Here is a 17,894-nt window from a genome sequence, read left to right on the forward strand (position 1 = left end):
TAAACACGAAATACTGTGGGCTACTGAATATGGGAATTAGAGTGAGAGAAATCCCTGCTCTAGCCTGGTCTGTGCATTGCTGTGGCTGTTTTTAAATCATAGTGTACACGGCATGGCAGATACTGACAGACAGAGACTGGCTTTTCCAGGAAATAGATAGGGCTTTCCAGCTTTATCCTTCCAGAGCAGTGGTGAGAAAAAAAAATAATAGTAATAATAAAACCATCCCTGGACCAACATCACCGGTGAAAAATACAAAACGAAAATATGAGCGTTGCTGCTAGGGGCTCTCCTCAGTTCAGAATTCCAGGTTTACAGCAAGGCTATAATTTTGCAAACTAATAAGATGAAGTTGGTGGCGAAAGAAGGTGGTGGAGAGAACGGAAATAGAGCCTGAGCTTTGGGGAGAGGAGGAAGGCAAATGCTGATATTTCCTAACTGCAGATGCAGTGCCTATAAAACCTTCCTGGCGGCAGCAGCCCGAGGTGCCAGGCAGACAGCGACAGCAGCACGCTTGGATGAAGTTGTGCATTGTTTGGTGAGAGCAGCAGCACCGAGATTAATAACAACCACTGTGTTTTTGGTGCAAGCTACAGGAACATCCAAGGCTGATGGTGTTGAGGCTGGCACGATGAGTGTGGCACCTGTGCCCCTGCTACCTGAGTGTCACCCCTGGGCTGTTTGTTGGGTTTTTTTCCAAAAGGGAATGAATTTCTGGGGTGCTGCCTGACCAACACCACACGTGGCTGTTCCTGCCAGACAAAGGAACTCTCCTCAGCAATAAAACCTCTGCAGAGCTCCCCGTGAGTGGGCAAGGGGCACCTGAGGAGACGCGTTTATGCAGGACTCTGCCTGGCAAGGCCACCGGGGATTGCAGAGCAGAGCTCCCGCTGTACATCACAAACTCCAGGGGATCAGATCCTGGATGGGTCCCGCATCTTTCTCGGGTGCGGGAAGCGGGAGGTCAAAGCCTTGCCGTCCGGGATCTGGTGTGTTAATTGCTGTTTGTGTTTGTTTAATGAGGTGTGGAGCAGCCTCTAGTGGCGGCCGGCGGCCACTTCGGCTCAGCCGGCATGGCGGCTGCTCGGCTGAGGGGATGGCGGCCTCTGCTCGGGGACCTTCACCTTCGCCTCCTGCCCACAGAGCCGCCACTCTCCCGCCTTCCTGCCACCCCCACAGACACATCACCTTCCTCACAGACCCATCACCTTCCTCACAGATTTATCACCTTCCCCACAGACCCTCCACCTTTCCCACAGACTCTCCACCTTCCCACCTTCACCTTCCCCACAGACCCTCCACCTTCCCACCTTCACCTTCCCCACAGACCTTCCATCTTCCTCACAGACCCTTCACCTTCCCCACAGACACTTCACCTTCCCCACAGACCCTTCATTTTCCCCGGAGATTCTCCACCTTCCCCACAGATTCTCCACCTTCCCCACACACCTGTCCCCTTCCTACCTTTCTCATAGACTTTCCACTTTTCCTCCTTCTCCACGTCCCTGCTTTCCCCACAGACCCTCCATCTTTCTTCCTTCCCCACAGGCCCACTGCCTTCCCCACACACCTGTGCCCTTCCCGCCGTTCCCACAGACTCTTCAATTTCCCGCCTTCCTCATTTTCCCACCTTCTCCATAGAACCATCGTCTTCCCACCCTCACCACAGACCTTCCACGTTTCCACTTTCCCCACAAACTCATCACCTTCTTACCTTCCCCACAGACCCTGCACTTTCCTGCTTTCCCCGCCATCTTCCCGTCCTCCTCCCCACACTGCAAAGTCCAACACACCACATCTGCTGGTGGCTCCTCAATGTGCACTTACCTACTTCAGCAATGCTTGGAGTTTTATTTCATTAAGGGTGTGTGTGTGTGTCAGAAATCTCTCGTGGAAACTTGTTGCAGAAACACAGAAACTTGCCTGAGTGGTGTTTGGGTTGAACCCTTCCTTGCTGCTTCCCCACCCAAGCCAGGTGCTCTCAAACCCTGGTTGGGTTTGTTCCCTTCCTCTGTGCTTCCCTCAGTTAAATTCATCTCAATAATCACTTTATCCTGAAGTTCTCTGGCATCACACTTTCTCCAAGTACAAACAAGTGCATCCTTACTCGCTGGCAAGAACCCATCAGCCACTTCCATGTCCCTCACCCATCACTTTTATTTCGGATTACACTTCCCCACTGTGTTATATCCAACCTTTCCTGCCACAGCAGAAGTTATATCTTTTGGCTTTTCCCTGGCCTGTGATTTGCATTAATTTCTCAGAAAGCTGCTGTCAGTTTTTTTCTCCCTTTATTGGCATGGATCCCAATTTTTAAAAATCCTTGATGGTTTTCCTTAATTAAGCTCATAATTTCTCTTAACTATTTCTCCAGTGCAACCCCAGATTAAAACACACTTTGGCCTCCTGGCCATGCAAGGCACCTTCTTCTGAACCACCACCTTTCCTTTCTGGAAAGCTTCCTTGGACTTAACACTTGTAGGATTTCTTCATTACTGGTCTTCAAAGAGGTTCTCATTTCCCTCAACAAATTTTTCATATGTTTTGCTGACTTGGCTCAAAATCCTGAAGGGGGTTTGACATGGACCACATGCTTTCAGGGTCTTTTAACACTCTTAATTTCTCCGTCACCTCTGCCCAGTTTCCTTCAATATTTCTTCTTTATGCAAAAGGATATTTATCTTTCACTTTGGCATCTGCCCTGCCACCCGCCTTTGTGAACATGAAGGCAAAACTGTCAGGGGTTTCTTTTTTTATGTTCTTTTCCTTACACAATGTCTATCAATAACTCTCAGCAGCTTTTAGAGTCTTCCCACTGCTGATCTATTATTCCTTTGGCCCATGCTACATTTCTTATTATTTATTATAACAATTTTCGCCGTTTTCCCTTCATTTCCCATGACGGCTCATCTTGTCACTTCTTTTGCTCCTTGCTTCATTCTGAATTTGCAGTTCCAGGACCACATGTTGGCACATCCTTGTTCCTCCTGGCAGGCAGGTCTGTAGATCTCCCAGGCAGGCAACCAGCCATGCAAGGTGGGAGAATTCAAAGGCAAAATTCAGACAGGTTTGACTCCACACATGCATGGCACATGAGAGGGAAGGCAGCAAAGACCTTGTGCTGACTGTGAAACACAGAATCACAGAATGGTCTGGGTTGGAAGGGATCTTAAAGCCCACATCATCCTACCCCTTGCCATGGCAGGACACCTTCCACTATCCCCGGGTGCTCCAAACCCTGTCCAGCCTGGCCTTGGACACTTCCAGGGATCCAGGGGCAGCCACAGCTGCCCTGGGCCATTTTACACCAAGTGCATATATCACATAGATAATACCATACCTCGCCTTTTGGAAACCTACTCTTCTATATTTTCCCTTTCCTTCCATTTTATTCTGATTTTCTTCCAACTTGCTGCTTTTTTTTCCCTCAAGAAAAATTTCTCAGTTCCCTTTCCTGAAACTCAGTTTGTGTGATAGCAGTCACAGGCTGTGGTTGCTACCTCTAGTCAGCATAAAGAACCAGCCAGAATGAAACCATAACTGTGAGTTTTAGTTTATATTCAATGTACACTGCGAGGGTTCTAAAAATCTGTGACCCTCCGTAACTAATGCTCCCGTCCCTCTCAGCAGAGCTACATGAGGAAAAGGTTTGCCTCTGTGAATTTGCAATTAGATACCAAGAGAATAAATCACTCCTTTTCCCAAGAAGCAAATTGCCCTGGCCTATGTAAACAAAATCCCTCACCAAAGGCTATTTCAGATTTTTTTCCTAGCTGCAACTTTCAGTGAAATCTTCTTTGGAAACCCTCTTTTCTTTTCCCCCCCTGTTATCCTCAGCTGAATTTCCTTGCAGCTTATCTCTAGTTTTTAATAGCTGTGACCACCTTAACTCCTACAAAAGTAAGTGCTGAAAAGCCACAGCCCTGAGGGTCAAATAGAAATGTTCTTTATTTATAGGGAGCACATTTAACTGTCACACAGTTCCTGCCCATTTTTTGTGTCACCATTATTAATAGTTTTCTCCAGCCATCCCTGCCTCTGTATGTGCTCAGCGTTTGAGGATGAGCAGCACCACCTTGGACACTTCGTGGGACAAGGAAACCAATAAAAAGACATTCATGAAAATGACCATACCCAGGGAGATAAAATATCATTATGTGAAATGGATTTGCTGGCAGTCCTCACCAAATTTACCACCTATTAAATTACAGAAACCATTATTCCTTTATAGAAGAAAGTCTGAAACTTTCCCTCAAAGATATGTTTTATTGTTTTAAGTGGGGCTTGAATGCATTTTTTTTCCTTGTGATAAATCCCCACACATGAATTTTCTTAGCGATACAACAGGTCCTTGTCCTACTAATAATTCTATTGATCAAACAGGGCAGTACTTCCCTTTTCTGCCAGCCCAGTGCACTCCCAGGAACACTTTCTGCAGGTGCCCAAAGGGAAGCCTTGCTGCCAGTTCCCAGCGGATGCTGGCACAGACACACATCCAAGAGGTGAACGTGGAGGGGAAACTTGAGAAAGGCTGATCCCCTTTGATCACCAAGCATGGAAAAACTGGATGCACCTCTGCAAACAATATTTCCCCCCCCCTCTTCCTTTTAAAACTTTGAAACACCTGCAGTGGGAAACAAAAGGTTAATTAAAAAGAACCCCAGTCTTTGCACTAAACTGATTGCTGGGACTCCTGCCAGCCTGGGAAGGTTAAAGAGCTCAAGCATGCGTGGGCTGCGGGGGGAATGGCTAAAATTTACAGCCAGCTCCCTGGAAAGTCACAGTTCAGCTGTTCTCCCGGAGCAGGTGCTCATGGGAGCGGGCCTGTCCCTTTCAAAGCGTGAAGATTGATGAAGCCTTCGCTCTCACCAACTGTAAATATACAACCAGCCTTGTCAGAGCAGGTTTGTAACATCACTTGCTGACAGCAAGAAATTTTTTTTTAACCTCCTAAACACACACACGCACGCCTACCCCACACAGGCTCACGCGCACGCACAAAGTACTAAAAAAAGGGATTTTCCCAGAAAACAGAGGAAAGCCAATAAATAAAATGGTGGGAAAGGCATTTCGGTTTTCCCTGCTCAGAGAAGCAATAGATAGAGGACATATGTGGGGTGATTTCATCCTGTCCTTCAGAAACAGGCGACATCTTCCTCAGACTGCAGTCTGTGGGCAAGTGCTGTAGGCAGCTCTGGAGCTTCTGGAGAGCTGAAATCAGCGGGGCCGTGATGGAGGACAAGAAATCATAGAGATGATACAGCTCAAATCACCATTTTACTCTGCCCAGGTGCCTGCAGGCTGAGGATTTCTAATGGGGTACAGAGAGGAATTACCTATTCCTTACAAATAAAATTATTCCTTACAGATAGAAATTCCTTGTTCTTACACTCAATAAAGTTCTGCACACTCATGTTTAGATTGGGATTTTCAGAGAAGGGAGTCCCACACAGCAAGAGAACAGCAAACCCATGATGCAGAGGGCTCTCGGCCCTGGGGTCTCCCTTTCTGCTCTTGCCATCATGCAGATAATGCAAACACTCCTCTCCTATAATTAGTGGTTTCATTCCCTGAAGGCGCCGCGGCAGAGGTGAGTCCTCAGAGAGCGTTTTCACCCAGAGAAGATTGTCCTTCCTGATTAGCTTGGGATGGGTGTTCTGGGCATGGATAATTGGGTAAAGGGCTGAACAACACCCTGCAGGCACAGCTGCCTCCCTGGACTGAGAGATGTGATGTGTGAGGGAGTAATCCACAGCAGAGACAGACCAGCAGGACAGAGGCGGCTGCTTCTTCAGAGAGGAAATTATTTCCACTAATAACTTTGAAGAGTTGCAGACAAATCCAGCAGGAAAGAATAGTATTGGCAAGGCCTCCCTAAAGCCTCTGGAAACCAGACAGACTGAATTCACTCCTGACTTCAGTGACTGAATTCCTTGGATGATTGGAAGTAGAATTAATATTCTAGTATGAGTTTCTTCACTGTCCCACTCCAGGATTCATTTTTAGCATTGCAGTCAGTTTAACTAAAATAATTCTTCAGCATCCTTTACTCAATTCTTTCCCAAGGAAATTCCATCTGTGTTATCAATTCTCAAAGGCAAAATTTCAGGGTAATAGAAAACCTTCAGCCTAATTTCCTAAATTTCTTAGGTTTGATATTTCGAGTGCAGTGTGGAGGGATTAAATTGGTGGTTTTAGGAAATGTCAGTATATTTCAAACACCCCAAAATTCTACTGTGGAAAATCATCAGGTTTTGCTTGATGGAGTTTTGGGGTTTGTTTTTGCTTCACTGCTTTTGTTTTACTACCTTCTCCTGCTTATTTTTAATAGATTAGTAAAGACTGCCGTGCCCTGTAGGCAAAACCTGGCCTTGAGTAATTTCCTGAAATTTTCCAAAAGCCCTTTGATTATCTCAGTCTACAAGAGGAAGAGATTTCTCCACACCCAACAAAGCCCCAGCAGTCCTCACTTGCACACAGACTTGTCCAGCACAAAATTCATTTGCATTTCCTCCAAGACACTCCCAGGATGAACACACCTACGACAAAATCATGCAGCGGAGTGTTTGCAAACTGTCACATCCTCCCTTCTGCCTTCCCTTCTCTCCAAGTCCTTGACTGACGTGGCTGTTTGAATTGCTAACGCTCGGTGATGAGGACTGTCACTGTCACCTCGGCTGTGTTTACCCAGTGCTGGCCACAGAGGGGTTCCCTCCCCGGCTCACACCACAGCACATGCTAATAAAGAGGAAGAGAAAAAGGTTCTTCCCTCTTTGCAGCAGCAGAAATGTAACAGCCCTGATGAATAGGCCGGCCACTGGGAATGTTTCCAGAAGCTGTAAGGAGAAAAAGAAGTAATTTATTGCAAGTGCTGCAAATACATCATACACCTGTGAATACAGGTGACCATCACTTGCTCAAGCAGCTGCCGCTGTCCTTGGTGGGAAAGACCTCGAAGGTCTCTCTCTACCACAGCGAGCAGCCAACAGCAAAGCCCTCCTGAGCTTCAGGGAGAGCAGGCGTTGATGTGTGCGTGCCTCACGCTCCTTGGCAGGGCTGAAAAGCCTGAAATATGATTACATTTCCTCAGTAAAATTACATTTGGGTCTTCCCTGAGATCCAAAATGGTTAAAGTGATTTTTCCATCAGCTTCGTTATTACCCTTCAGACAGTATTGGCACTCACCTCCAGTTTTATTTTGCTTATCCCTTCATTAAACACTGCCTGCTGATGTTTCAAATCCATGGTTATTTACCTGTTCTGGCCCATCTCTGTCAGTTCCAGATCTCCTTCTCTCCCTTTGCCACAGGATTCTCCCTCTGGAGGAGGGCAGGGAGGGAAGGGGGGCACCCTTCACACATGCCTGAAACCCCCCATCCCATCAGGGCTGCTCCACAGGGTCCCTGCTCTTCCTCACACCTCTGAGATGGAGCTGTCATTACCTGCTCCAGCCTGGACCTGGCTGCCCCACTGTCAGAGCTTCAGCTTTCTAAGGGGTTTCCAGCCAAGCCACATTCCTAGGAGCCTAAATTAATCAAGCTTTTTAAAGCCCTACTAAGGACTGCTCCAGTTTTCATCCACTGAGGATCAGACCAAACAATTTGCTGGTTTTCACTCCCTTTTGCCAAGAAGTTGCAAAGAGAGCAGCCAAGGCATCGTCTCCCATCCCCCTCACCCTGTTCAGAAGTGGTACAGGGAAGAGGAGGAAAATGAACCCAAATCACTGCTCAGCTCCTGTTCTCCCAGCCTGCCCATCCCACCCAGTGAAACACATGGCATTAAAACTTCTGCAGCTGAGAGGATCTGATTATTTTTATGGAAATTTGCTCCAAGTTCAGAAGTGGATCAATGACAATTTCTTGAGCTGGCTCCATTTTGAGTACCAGAATTGACTTTTGGAGAAGCTGCTTGATTTCCCAGCTTCCCCCCACCAGAAAAGAGATTATTGCATAGGCATGTGATGTAATTCAGCTCCAAATAGGGTCTGGGCCTATTAGACCCCAATATAAAACTCACCCAGGCTCCAAGGAAAACAGCAGAGCTCCCTTCTATCCCCCTCCTTGTCACACTCAGGCCAGGCAGAGATGGGAGTGAATCCCCCTGCTAATATTCCATACACCACACAGATATAAATGGCAGCTCAGGACGTGGCACAGGAGAGACTCATTTTGGGCAATTTAGTTCAACTACTCCTTTTCCGAGTTCCCCAGTTTGCCCTGTTTCTATTACCCAGCCATGCCACTTCTTTGCTTTTATCTTGTCTTGCTGTCTGCCTGTCTCTTTGCTCATTCTCCTTTCTTTTTCCATTTGAAAATACTTTTCTTCTACTTCCAAGGAGTACAAATCCCTCTGTTTTCCTCTCACCCATCACCTGCCAGGTCTCTGCATCTTCCTGTGACCACATGGGCAGCAACTCACCAGCTTTTTGGCACTGACTCCCTCCCCAGCAGGGCCAAGTGACTGTCACAAACACAGCCCCTTTATTCCTTCACTTAACACCTAAAAATCATCCTGGGGGCACCAGAGGTAACGAAGATTGAAGCTCTTAATGCAAATTCCTGGCTCCAGGTTAGCACAGTGCAGGGCTTTCTGCAAGGCCTCTATAAAGAGGCTTTTAATTTAGCACTAATAGGGAGGTTATTGTATGTTAAATAAATACTAATTGATTATTTAATATATATACGTTGAGGGTTAACTGCTATGTAATGAGCTCCTCTCCATTAGCAGGGCTGCTGAACATCAATTAATATGGGTTTTATAATCAATTGATATTTAACATGCCCTGTTTAGACTTAATGGGCCAGCATTTCCAAAGTGGACAATGCCAAGAGTTCTTTCTTTTAAAAAATGAGAAATATTTGTCAGAAGATTTACAACAGGGTGGGGAGTTATGGATGTACTGAAAGCTCAGCAGAGCTGGACACAGCAGTGAGTCTGTCCAGCCCTGAGAGCTGCACAGAGCAGAAATCTCTGGAAATGGGAGAGGGAAACCACGTCCCCTTAACTTCTGTGGAACCTGGACTTGTTTTTTACAGAGTTTCCCAGAAAGTGCTTTGCCCCTTTCCAAAGCTTTATAGCATGGCATGAGCTGGGCCTGGCCCCTGTGGGATCCTGGCTTTGCTGTCCACTTGCACTGACACACCCTGGAAATGAGATGTGCAATTCCCCTTTTGGAAACCACTGCAAGATAAACATGAGGGACAAGGCTTCCAAGGATGACCAGGGGATTTAGACATGCAGCTTCCATTTATTTTAATAAGTATCGTGTCTCTAAGTGTCCCAACTGCCTTTTAAAACATCTCATGGCAAAGACTTTATTCCCTTTGCCTCTCCTTCCCAAGCACACACAGATAAATCATGTGCAAGCTGTTTGTGGTATACACCAGGGAGAAAACAAAGAAGTTTCTAATGAAAAGAGTGATCATAATGCATTTACAGCCATTATCTAACACTATTTCTTACTCAATCTCCTTACTGGCAGCTTTCACACGATTTCACGATGCAGCAGAGTTTAGCTTTGCTTGCCAAAAATTCAGGCTGGAAGAGAACGTAGAAAGAAGTACATTAGACACAGAAGATGCTTTCAGTTTCCACCTGAGATCTTTTTCAGGTTTGCTCTCTCTGGTCCCCAGCTAGAGCCCTGAACCCCAGCAGCTACATGCTCCCTGTAAATATTGCAATACTCCTCATCAGCAGGGCTGGGGCTTGAGCCGCGCCCAGGCAGGGTCAGGACGCAGATAATAAAGATTGGGAAAAGAACAAAGAGGAGCATGTGGCCAGATCAGGGTTTGGAGTCTACAGGCTGATTTATGTCATCTGAGGATCTGGCCCAGTTAGATCTAATTTTAACATCCGTGACAAATTCCCTTTAACGGCAAACTGTCGAAAGGGAATCTTCTCTCCGCCCCTCGTCCTTCCGTCTCCAGGAGCTGCTCCCTGTGACAACACTGTTCCCTAGCAGTAATTGGCAGTATCATTCTATTATCACTTATTCCTAAGGCCCGAGGATTTCGTCCCTTGCAATTTTCCTGTTGTACAAATTCACGTCTATTAGCCCAAGACATGTGCATGTTCGTGCATTTATTCCCCACGTGAGGATGCAGACAGGACTGAGACCTGAAAGGGCCTTGTCTTACCAAAAATTAAAGGAAGCAAGAGAGCTAATCACTGATGACACATCACTGGGGCTTGCAGGAGGAGGTACCTCTGGTGTCTCCAGCAAAACAGTGGCAGTTCTCCTTATAAGCATTTGAAATGGATGATGATCCTAATGAACTTAATAGCATCACTATCCAAGGACAGCATCAACTCATTGCCATGCTGCATTTTGCAGAAATAGCTTCCCTTTAAACAGTGTGCCCCTGCTTTGAACAGTAATGGTTTTTAAAAGTGTCTCAGCACACAAAGGCAAAATCTTTTTTGAAACAGGGTGGAATTGGTTGGTGATTATCACTGAAAAGCTGGCAGCCACCAGCTAACCTTCTAACAATGAAATATGGGAATTTACCTTCATGCTTCAGTGCTTGCTATTCAGCTGTCTACCAGGGTCTAAATCAATGATTCTACACCCTCCACTCAAGGTTTCTCTTTCAAATGCTGCAGATATGACCTTAAGTTCATCATCTAAACAATGCAGTTCACGTTTAATTTCATTAATCTAAGATCTTCCATAAAATTGCAATATGGCACCATACCTTTCAAGTACCTTCATTAAAATCCATGTTATTTCTAAATCCTATGCATATCTATGAGGTCATACGGTGTTTTATTAAAATGGATTTTGAAAGGCTCAGCTCTTTTATCACCAATTGTCATAAGGTAGTTTACAATAAAAAAAAAAATTAAAAACCCAAAATCCTTCCAGTCTCTTAGGCAATGAGCAGATTTGAACATTTCTGCAAATTTACACCTAATTTTTTAGGTGGTTTTTTTTTTCCCCAAGGGTTCAGAGAGGAGAAAAAAGGAAATTATTGAACCCTCCTTGTTTGTGTATTTTCTGCTGTTTACTGTGTCGAGTGCATTACCCTCTTGATACAAGCACGTGGGGAGGCAGCCTGGGGAGTGCAGAGGCACCAAGGATGCTGCTGTGAGACATTGCACAACTCAGACTGTAAATTCAGTCCCTGCCCACACACTGAGGCGAGCCAGCAAAGTGGTCCTGCCTTCCCTCCCTGCACCTGGAGCATCCCAGGCTGTGCCAGGCTCGGTGGGAACAGCTCAGGGATACAGGAAACAATCCCAGCCTCCCAGGCTTGGCTGCACTTCTGCTTTTCAGCAGTAAATTCTGCAAGTCTGGAGCCTACCAAAGCCACTGGGGAACTTCTCTGTGTGCGTGGGTTTTGTTTAGAGCTCACACATTAAATAATTGCAAGTGAGGCTGAGCTGGAGCAACCAGTGCTCCCTCCTTAGTTAAACCTGAGTTCAGCATTCTATTGACCTCCTCTAGAAAAACCCGCCCCTCTTGTTAATGCCAAACAAAAACCTGGCAAAATCTAATGCAAACGTTGGAGCACTGAGATTCTTCACAAAGGTGAAGAGCACATCAATGACAACGTGTCCAAAGATAATGTTCCATCTCTTATGCGAAATATTAAGCATCCTGAAGAGACAGAGCTGTCCAGTGGTCCTGCTGTCACCCTCTGCACTGTCCTACCAAGGCTTCAGCAAGAAATGACATTGGGGAGTCATTTGAGAGAAAATTTCCCAGTAAATATTGCAGGATATTGCTGGTTCTGCTATTCAACCCGATACCAGAATCAGCCAGGTAGGAACTTTCTGGCAGTTCTGGCTATTAGAAAGCTCGTCGTGCTGAGCGCTCAGAGAGCCTGAGCGCCAGGTAACCGAGTTTTAATCACGCACCCTGATTACATATTCATGACCACCCCCACTTCCTCGATGCATATGCATTAATGTATTTTACATAGCCCCACCCCTCAGCAGAAGTCCTGATGTGGTTCCTCAGGGTGGCTTTGCACGCCCGTGTCCTTTTGAGGTGCGATGTCCTTGTTCCCCAGCCCCTGCTTTTCAGTGAGCACAATACCCTCATTATTGTGCACAGCTCCTGCTTCGGCGGCCTTGCAGAGCTGGGCTCGCTCCTGCTTGCGTTTTGCATGGCTCCTGTTTGCCTGCCTTCCGTCCTTTATCTGTTCCTGCAGGGCTGTGCTGTTCTGCTGCCCTTATCAGAGCCGAGCTGTCCTTATCACTCCCAGGGAGCCATCCCCGGCTGCAGTGCCACGCTCCCGGTGTAACATTACTCTGGAGAAGCAATTACAGCGAGCAGAGCAAGGAACTAAAGACAGGTCACCTAAATGAACTGAGGGAAAAGTACATGAGAAAACAAGAAAATGTCTTCATCACTTTTCAGGCTTCAAATTGGAAAAACAGGGATCAATACAGCAGAACTTCATTTAATGGTGTGAAAAACAATCCAGCCCAAGACAGGCAGGAATCACTTATTGCAAAACAAACAGGCCAATTAGGGCCGGGCAGGGCTCTGGGGGACACCAGCTCTGGGGCCATTCCTGCAGCCCGGCTGCCTGACAGTGGCCACAAGGGATGGATTCACCAGGGAAAGCTGCTCCGGGGCCTCAAAGCAAAATATCCCCCAAAACGGGCAGCATGGCTGTGTTTTTGCTGATTTTTCTCCCCTTGTTTTTTCATCCCTGCTCTTTCCCACTCAGTTTGGTGATGGCTGAAGCAGTGGGCAGCTCTGGCTGACCCCTGGGCTGGGAGATGGCAGCAGAGCTTCTCCCTGATGCCCAGGCAAACCTCTCTCAGTGTGAAGTCATTCCTCCCGTCCTCTCACTCCAGGCTCTTGTAAAACATCTCTCCATCTTTTTTGTCAGCTCCTTCAGGTGCTGAAAAGTCACAGTTAGGTCACCCTGAAGCATCCATGGCCTTAAAGCCTTTGGTGACAGAGCCCAGAACCCTCAGCCCGCTCCTGCTGGGTGAGTTTCTGCACTGGGGAGTTTTCTCTGGAGAAGCAGCAGCTCTGCTCTCAGGACACCTGAATACAGACATCTGCCACGGGAGCATTTTATTGCTTTTCCTGTCACTGCCACTGCCAGGCCCTGGAGCAGATTAAACAGATTAATAGAAGAGATGTGGAGGGAGTGTAAAACCCGCCAGGCTCCGCTGTGGGCCGAGGGAAACGGGGAAAGGAGGGTGGAGCTGACATTTGCAGGAGTAACCTCGTGTTATTAAAACAAATTTGGCATGAGGGGAAAATATGTTTGCTCTGCACTTCCTAATGGCTACCAGAGCATATTCAAAATCAAACATTTGTAAGGCAGTAAGTTCGTGGGTTCTCAGTGTTTTCTCCTCCCCTTTGTCAGTCCAACACGGTCCCAGTGTTGCTGTGTCACAGGGCTGCTGCTTCTAAAGTACTCGAGAATGCAGAGTGGACATCAGCTCTAAATCTTAAAATCTAACTGGGAATTTATATTTGTCTTCAGGAAAATAATCAGCCCCAAAACTCTGGATGCATTTCCAGAAAACTGCTACACACGGCAATTTTTCTCTGTTTTTTCCCCCTTCTGACGAAACATTGGTTGTATTTTCTCCTTTTATTTATTGGAGTGCTAAATGGATTATTTCAGCAATAAATCAGGCCTTTTCATTACATTTTTAAGGTGTTGTCACTGTTATGAAGTACAGTGTGCCATCAAAATTAAGCTCAGATTGCATTACCACCTATTTTATAGGTAGAGAATTACTTGATGGATTTTTTTTCCAGCAGTCTAAGCACTTTGTGTCTTCCCTTCCAAGCCCAACTGTCTCCCTAGTTCAATTTTCCTTCACAAGTTATGAAATTCTCATGCACATTGTCTCCCAAATACCTTAGCTTTTAAAACAAAGGGATGAGATTTCTTTTAGCCCAGACTATCCATGTAAAGCACGGGGAAGTCAGGGGTGGGGAGGACCTGTCTGTGTCCCCCGTTACAAACCTGGAGAAACCCTCCAGCTGGAAGGAGCTGCTCCATTAGAACCACCGGAATCTGAGATTAAAGTTTTACAAAGGGTGTCCTGAATGGCATCTTTATGATATTATATATAATATATAAGTATATTATATTAAATATCTAAAATATAACTGCTGTCAGGCATAAAGAAAGGGATCCATAACGCAGCCAAGGTGCTGCTCCATGGCCACCTTGTGCTGGGAACAGGCTGAGCTGCACAGGCCAGAGCAGGTGGGCAGGACTTTGGGTCTCACAGGGTAAAACCACTGACCCCAGTCCCCTTCCTGCACTGCTGCCATCCTGCTGGGTTTAAGGGGCGACTTCAGAGAAGAATTTCCGCTAAAACTTCAAAGCAAGAAACTTTTCAGCGTTCCTCCTCCATGCCTTGCCTTTAAATTGACACTTACATTTTTTTGCCAGGAGTTTTAGAATCCAGAATGTCCCAAAAGAAATTAATAAAGAGTGTCTCACCTGAAAATTACACAACCCTCTCCAACCTCCACCGTGCCTGCTCCTTCTGCACCCCCCTGACGTACACTGGGAGCAATCCAAAGAAATTAGTGACATTACCCTCTGGTAGCCTGGTGACACTTACGTTCCAATCTTCAGAAAAGTGACTGCAAATCTGCCTGGTGCTGCAGAAGTAATTTTAGAAAACTAGCTGCTGCACATTATGGGCCATACTTTGTGAGCTGAGTGTGTCAGTGACCCACTGCTGCATCCTCTGGCAGAGCTGCAGAGCACTTCATCCATCTTCCCCTTCTGGCAAGACAAAATCTTATGTATTATTTAAACCTTCCCTTTTTGCTCCCCCTCCCTCTGATTGTCCAGTTCAGGGACAATGTCCTGCAGCTCTGCAGTGCCAGCCCTGCTCCTGTGGGGTCAGGGAGTTGGCTCTGAGCTCCCTCCGAGCGAGGCGTTGTGGCTTTGCAGGCTGCAGAACTTGGCACCTGCCAGGAAAAAGAGCAATAATTTCCTTTTAGTGCTTCAGGCTGACTCTCCCCAAGTGCCAGAGGATGACGTGAGTGCTTGGAGTGCTGGGGAAGGGCCGGGCACCCTGCGGGCTCGGCCACCAAAAATCCCAACTATTCCCAACACCAAAGTTTTCTTGTTCATTAAAGACAGAGCGCAGGACCAAGCTGCTCAAGGAGTTAAATGTATTAAGCAATTTACAATTAATATAGAACTCATTCCAGAGATATCTACTAGAGAGTACAACAGGGCAATTAACCCACTAATACACTAGGCTATTACATCGCTATGTCTCTTATTTTAGCCTGAGGTGATTTGAAACGCATTGGATTAAAGGATATTACAGGAGATAGCATGAAAAATAGCTTAATGTAATGAGCCATCCCGTGATGTCTGCTATTAAAGATGATTTGCAGTTGAAAACTACAACATACAGTAGTTCAGCCATTTAGAAACATGAGTGTATTTAACCCTTTTCTGGCCTGTGTGTCCCTTACTTGAGTCGGTGCAAGAGTTTCTCCCTCTCCTCCCCCTCACTTCAAATGCCTTTATCTGAGGATTATCAAATGCACCTTATTAAAGTACAATAGTATCTTTGGGAGATTGGTGCCTGAGGTTGATAGAAAACCAGTAATCTGCTAATAACTTTTAAAAATAGATCCCCGAGAGAGTAAATAGGCTATTGGACTGGAGACACGTCCCCGAAATGGGAACTTGTAACAAATTTCTCTGCTAGCCTTAGGCCTGTCATATCAGTTCCAAACGGTGACCCAGACACAACTGGGAAACAAAAGCACCTTATCTTAAAATCTATAAGTGTGCAGAAACAGCAGCACCCAGCGAGGGGAGGGCGAGCGGCTGGAAAAGTTCCTGCCCTGCCATGGCTTCAGCTCCCAGGAAAAATCACAGTGCTGGGAAAGCAGTTTCCACCTGGACAGTGTGCATTTCTCTTTCTCTCATTTCTGTGCCTTCCTCTGCGACTGGAATCGTGGGGAAATCATTGAATTGGTGCTGTCAGGCGTGATGGGTTTTGTCTGTGAGACAGGTGAGGCTCTGCATACCCCAGGCACAGGCTCTCTTTCTAACAACCCCATTTACACAGAAATAGAGGTGAGCAAAACTGGCACTTATTTTCCCACCAGAAAAAAGGGAGGGCTGTTTCTCCATGTTTCCTGTGAAAAAGTTTTTCTTCTACAAACAAGAGAGAAAAAAAAAATCCCATGCACCCCATTAAAGATATCTCAGGGGGACGTGGGGAAGAGCTGTACATATAAAAATATTATGAAAAGATGAATTTTCTGGGCAGATTTGCAGCTGGGTGAGGCATTAGAGAGCTGGGTTATCTCACCTGCCTCAACAGAAGCAATCCTGCAGCCACTTCTCACCTTCCCTACCTGTCATCATCTCCTTCCCCATCCCATTTTCCACAAGGTCCTGCAGATCTGTGGCAAATATTGGATCTCCCCTTTTTCTTTTGTGATGTGGCAAATATTGGATCTCCCCTTTTTCTTTTGTGATGTCCTCCAGCCTTCTCAGAGCAGCACTTCCTCCCTGAAACCCAAATAAAAAACACTTGGTTGTAAAAATAGTATTTTTTCGAAGGATCAAATGAGGATTTTCACATTTGCATAAAAACAGAAAAACAATTAGCAGTGCAAAGCAGCCTGAAGTGATTATAGTCTCTTGGAATGCACCGAGGTGCTCTTCACACAAGGAATAACTGCAGGGGGGCCAACAATCGGATGGGTGCTATCAATACTGCTCCTTCTCTAGAAAAAAACATGTGAAGAATGGGGAAATAAGGGGAACACAAAAAATAAACCAACAAAAAGCACTTTGAGGCTGAGATCCTCCCGGACCTGAGCTGGCACATTGCTGCACCAAAATGGAAAAAGACACGAAAAGAATCCGTTCCCCAGCTGACCTCCCTGTGCACGGAGCATTTTAAGCAGAGGGTGGTGCTTCCCACAAACCTTTCTGCGGGGGGAGGCAGCGCTGGGGAGCTCTTCTAATCAAAGAACTTGTCACTGTCACTGTGGTGTCACAGTGCCAGCAGCAGCGCCCAGGCTGCCCCCCGCTCCCGGGTGCCACACGAACCTGTCATTTCTCGTTCCCATCCCGGGCCAGGAGTGATGTGGGAGAAAGGGAGAGGATGACCAGGGCTTCCTGACCTTTTCTCCTTCAATTTGGCTGCCGTGCTGGGCCAGGAGGAGATGACAATCACGCTACGTGGAACCGACAAACTCATCTGGGTGTCAGGGGCTGACGGCGGCAGTGGCAGTGTCACCCGGCACGGGGACACCGTGTGTGGCACTGGGTGTGATGGGAGCAGCTTGGAGCCTTCCCACTGCACCCCACTCCTGGCCAGGGCAGGGTTATTTCATTGGCAGCACGTCCATCTGAAATCTTGATCGGTTCTCCTGGCAGAGCTCCTCCTGGAGCGGGTAAAACCGAGATCTCTCAGCTCTCTGCACCACTTGGAAATCAAACTGGGGATCTGTGATGGGGAAACTGAGGCACGGACAGCTAATGGAGATTTCCCAACGCCGTGCCCTGCTCCCTCCAAGGCTGTCCTGCAGCCAAGGGATGGACAGATGGACACCCAGGGGCAATCCCTGCCCTGCAATGCCCACCCTGTGCCACCCCCAGAGCTGCTCCCAGAGGGAAGAGGAGAGGTGTCAGTGACCCCACAGAAGTGTCCCAGCTCCTCCTGGAGGGGAGCAGGGCCCGGAGCACCCAGCCACTTCCAAGGAGCCAGCCCAAGGCACTGCCAGCGTGGTGATCAGCAGAGCAATTAATTAGCACAAATTCCAGCAGTAAAAATGGCCAGCCAGGAGCACGCAGAGCCAGGACTGGCATCTCTTACCAGGTGAATCACAAGCCCAGCTTCCAAACTCTTCTCTGCCTTCAGGGCAGGGTGCTGGAGTGCCCCTCCGTGTCCTTGGGGTGTCTGATGCTGAG

General features: G+C 47.0%; 1 long non-coding RNA gene across 1 annotated transcript in view; it reads right to left on the minus strand.

Annotated features, from left to right (window-relative positions):
- Positions 1–16,916, minus strand: part of LOC135283627 (uncharacterized) — a 197,049-nt gene extending 180,133 nt beyond the window's left edge. The window contains exons 1-5 of the long non-coding RNA XR_010349312.1: positions 16,858–16,916; positions 16,282–16,484; positions 14,557–14,723; positions 12,041–12,313; positions 1,828–9,537 (exon numbers count right to left, since the gene is read on the minus strand). This is a non-coding gene — a long non-coding RNA (uncharacterized LOC135283627). The remainder of the gene's footprint in view (positions 1–1,827; positions 9,538–12,040; positions 12,314–14,556; positions 14,724–16,281; positions 16,485–16,857) is intronic.
- Positions 16,917–17,894: the final 978 nt, after the last annotated feature.

The sequence above is a fragment of the Passer domesticus genome, chromosome 19, assembly GCF_036417665.1.
Source record: "Passer domesticus isolate bPasDom1 chromosome 19, bPasDom1.hap1, whole genome shotgun sequence".
Classification (NCBI taxonomy): domain Eukaryota; kingdom Metazoa; phylum Chordata; class Aves; order Passeriformes; family Passeridae; genus Passer; species Passer domesticus.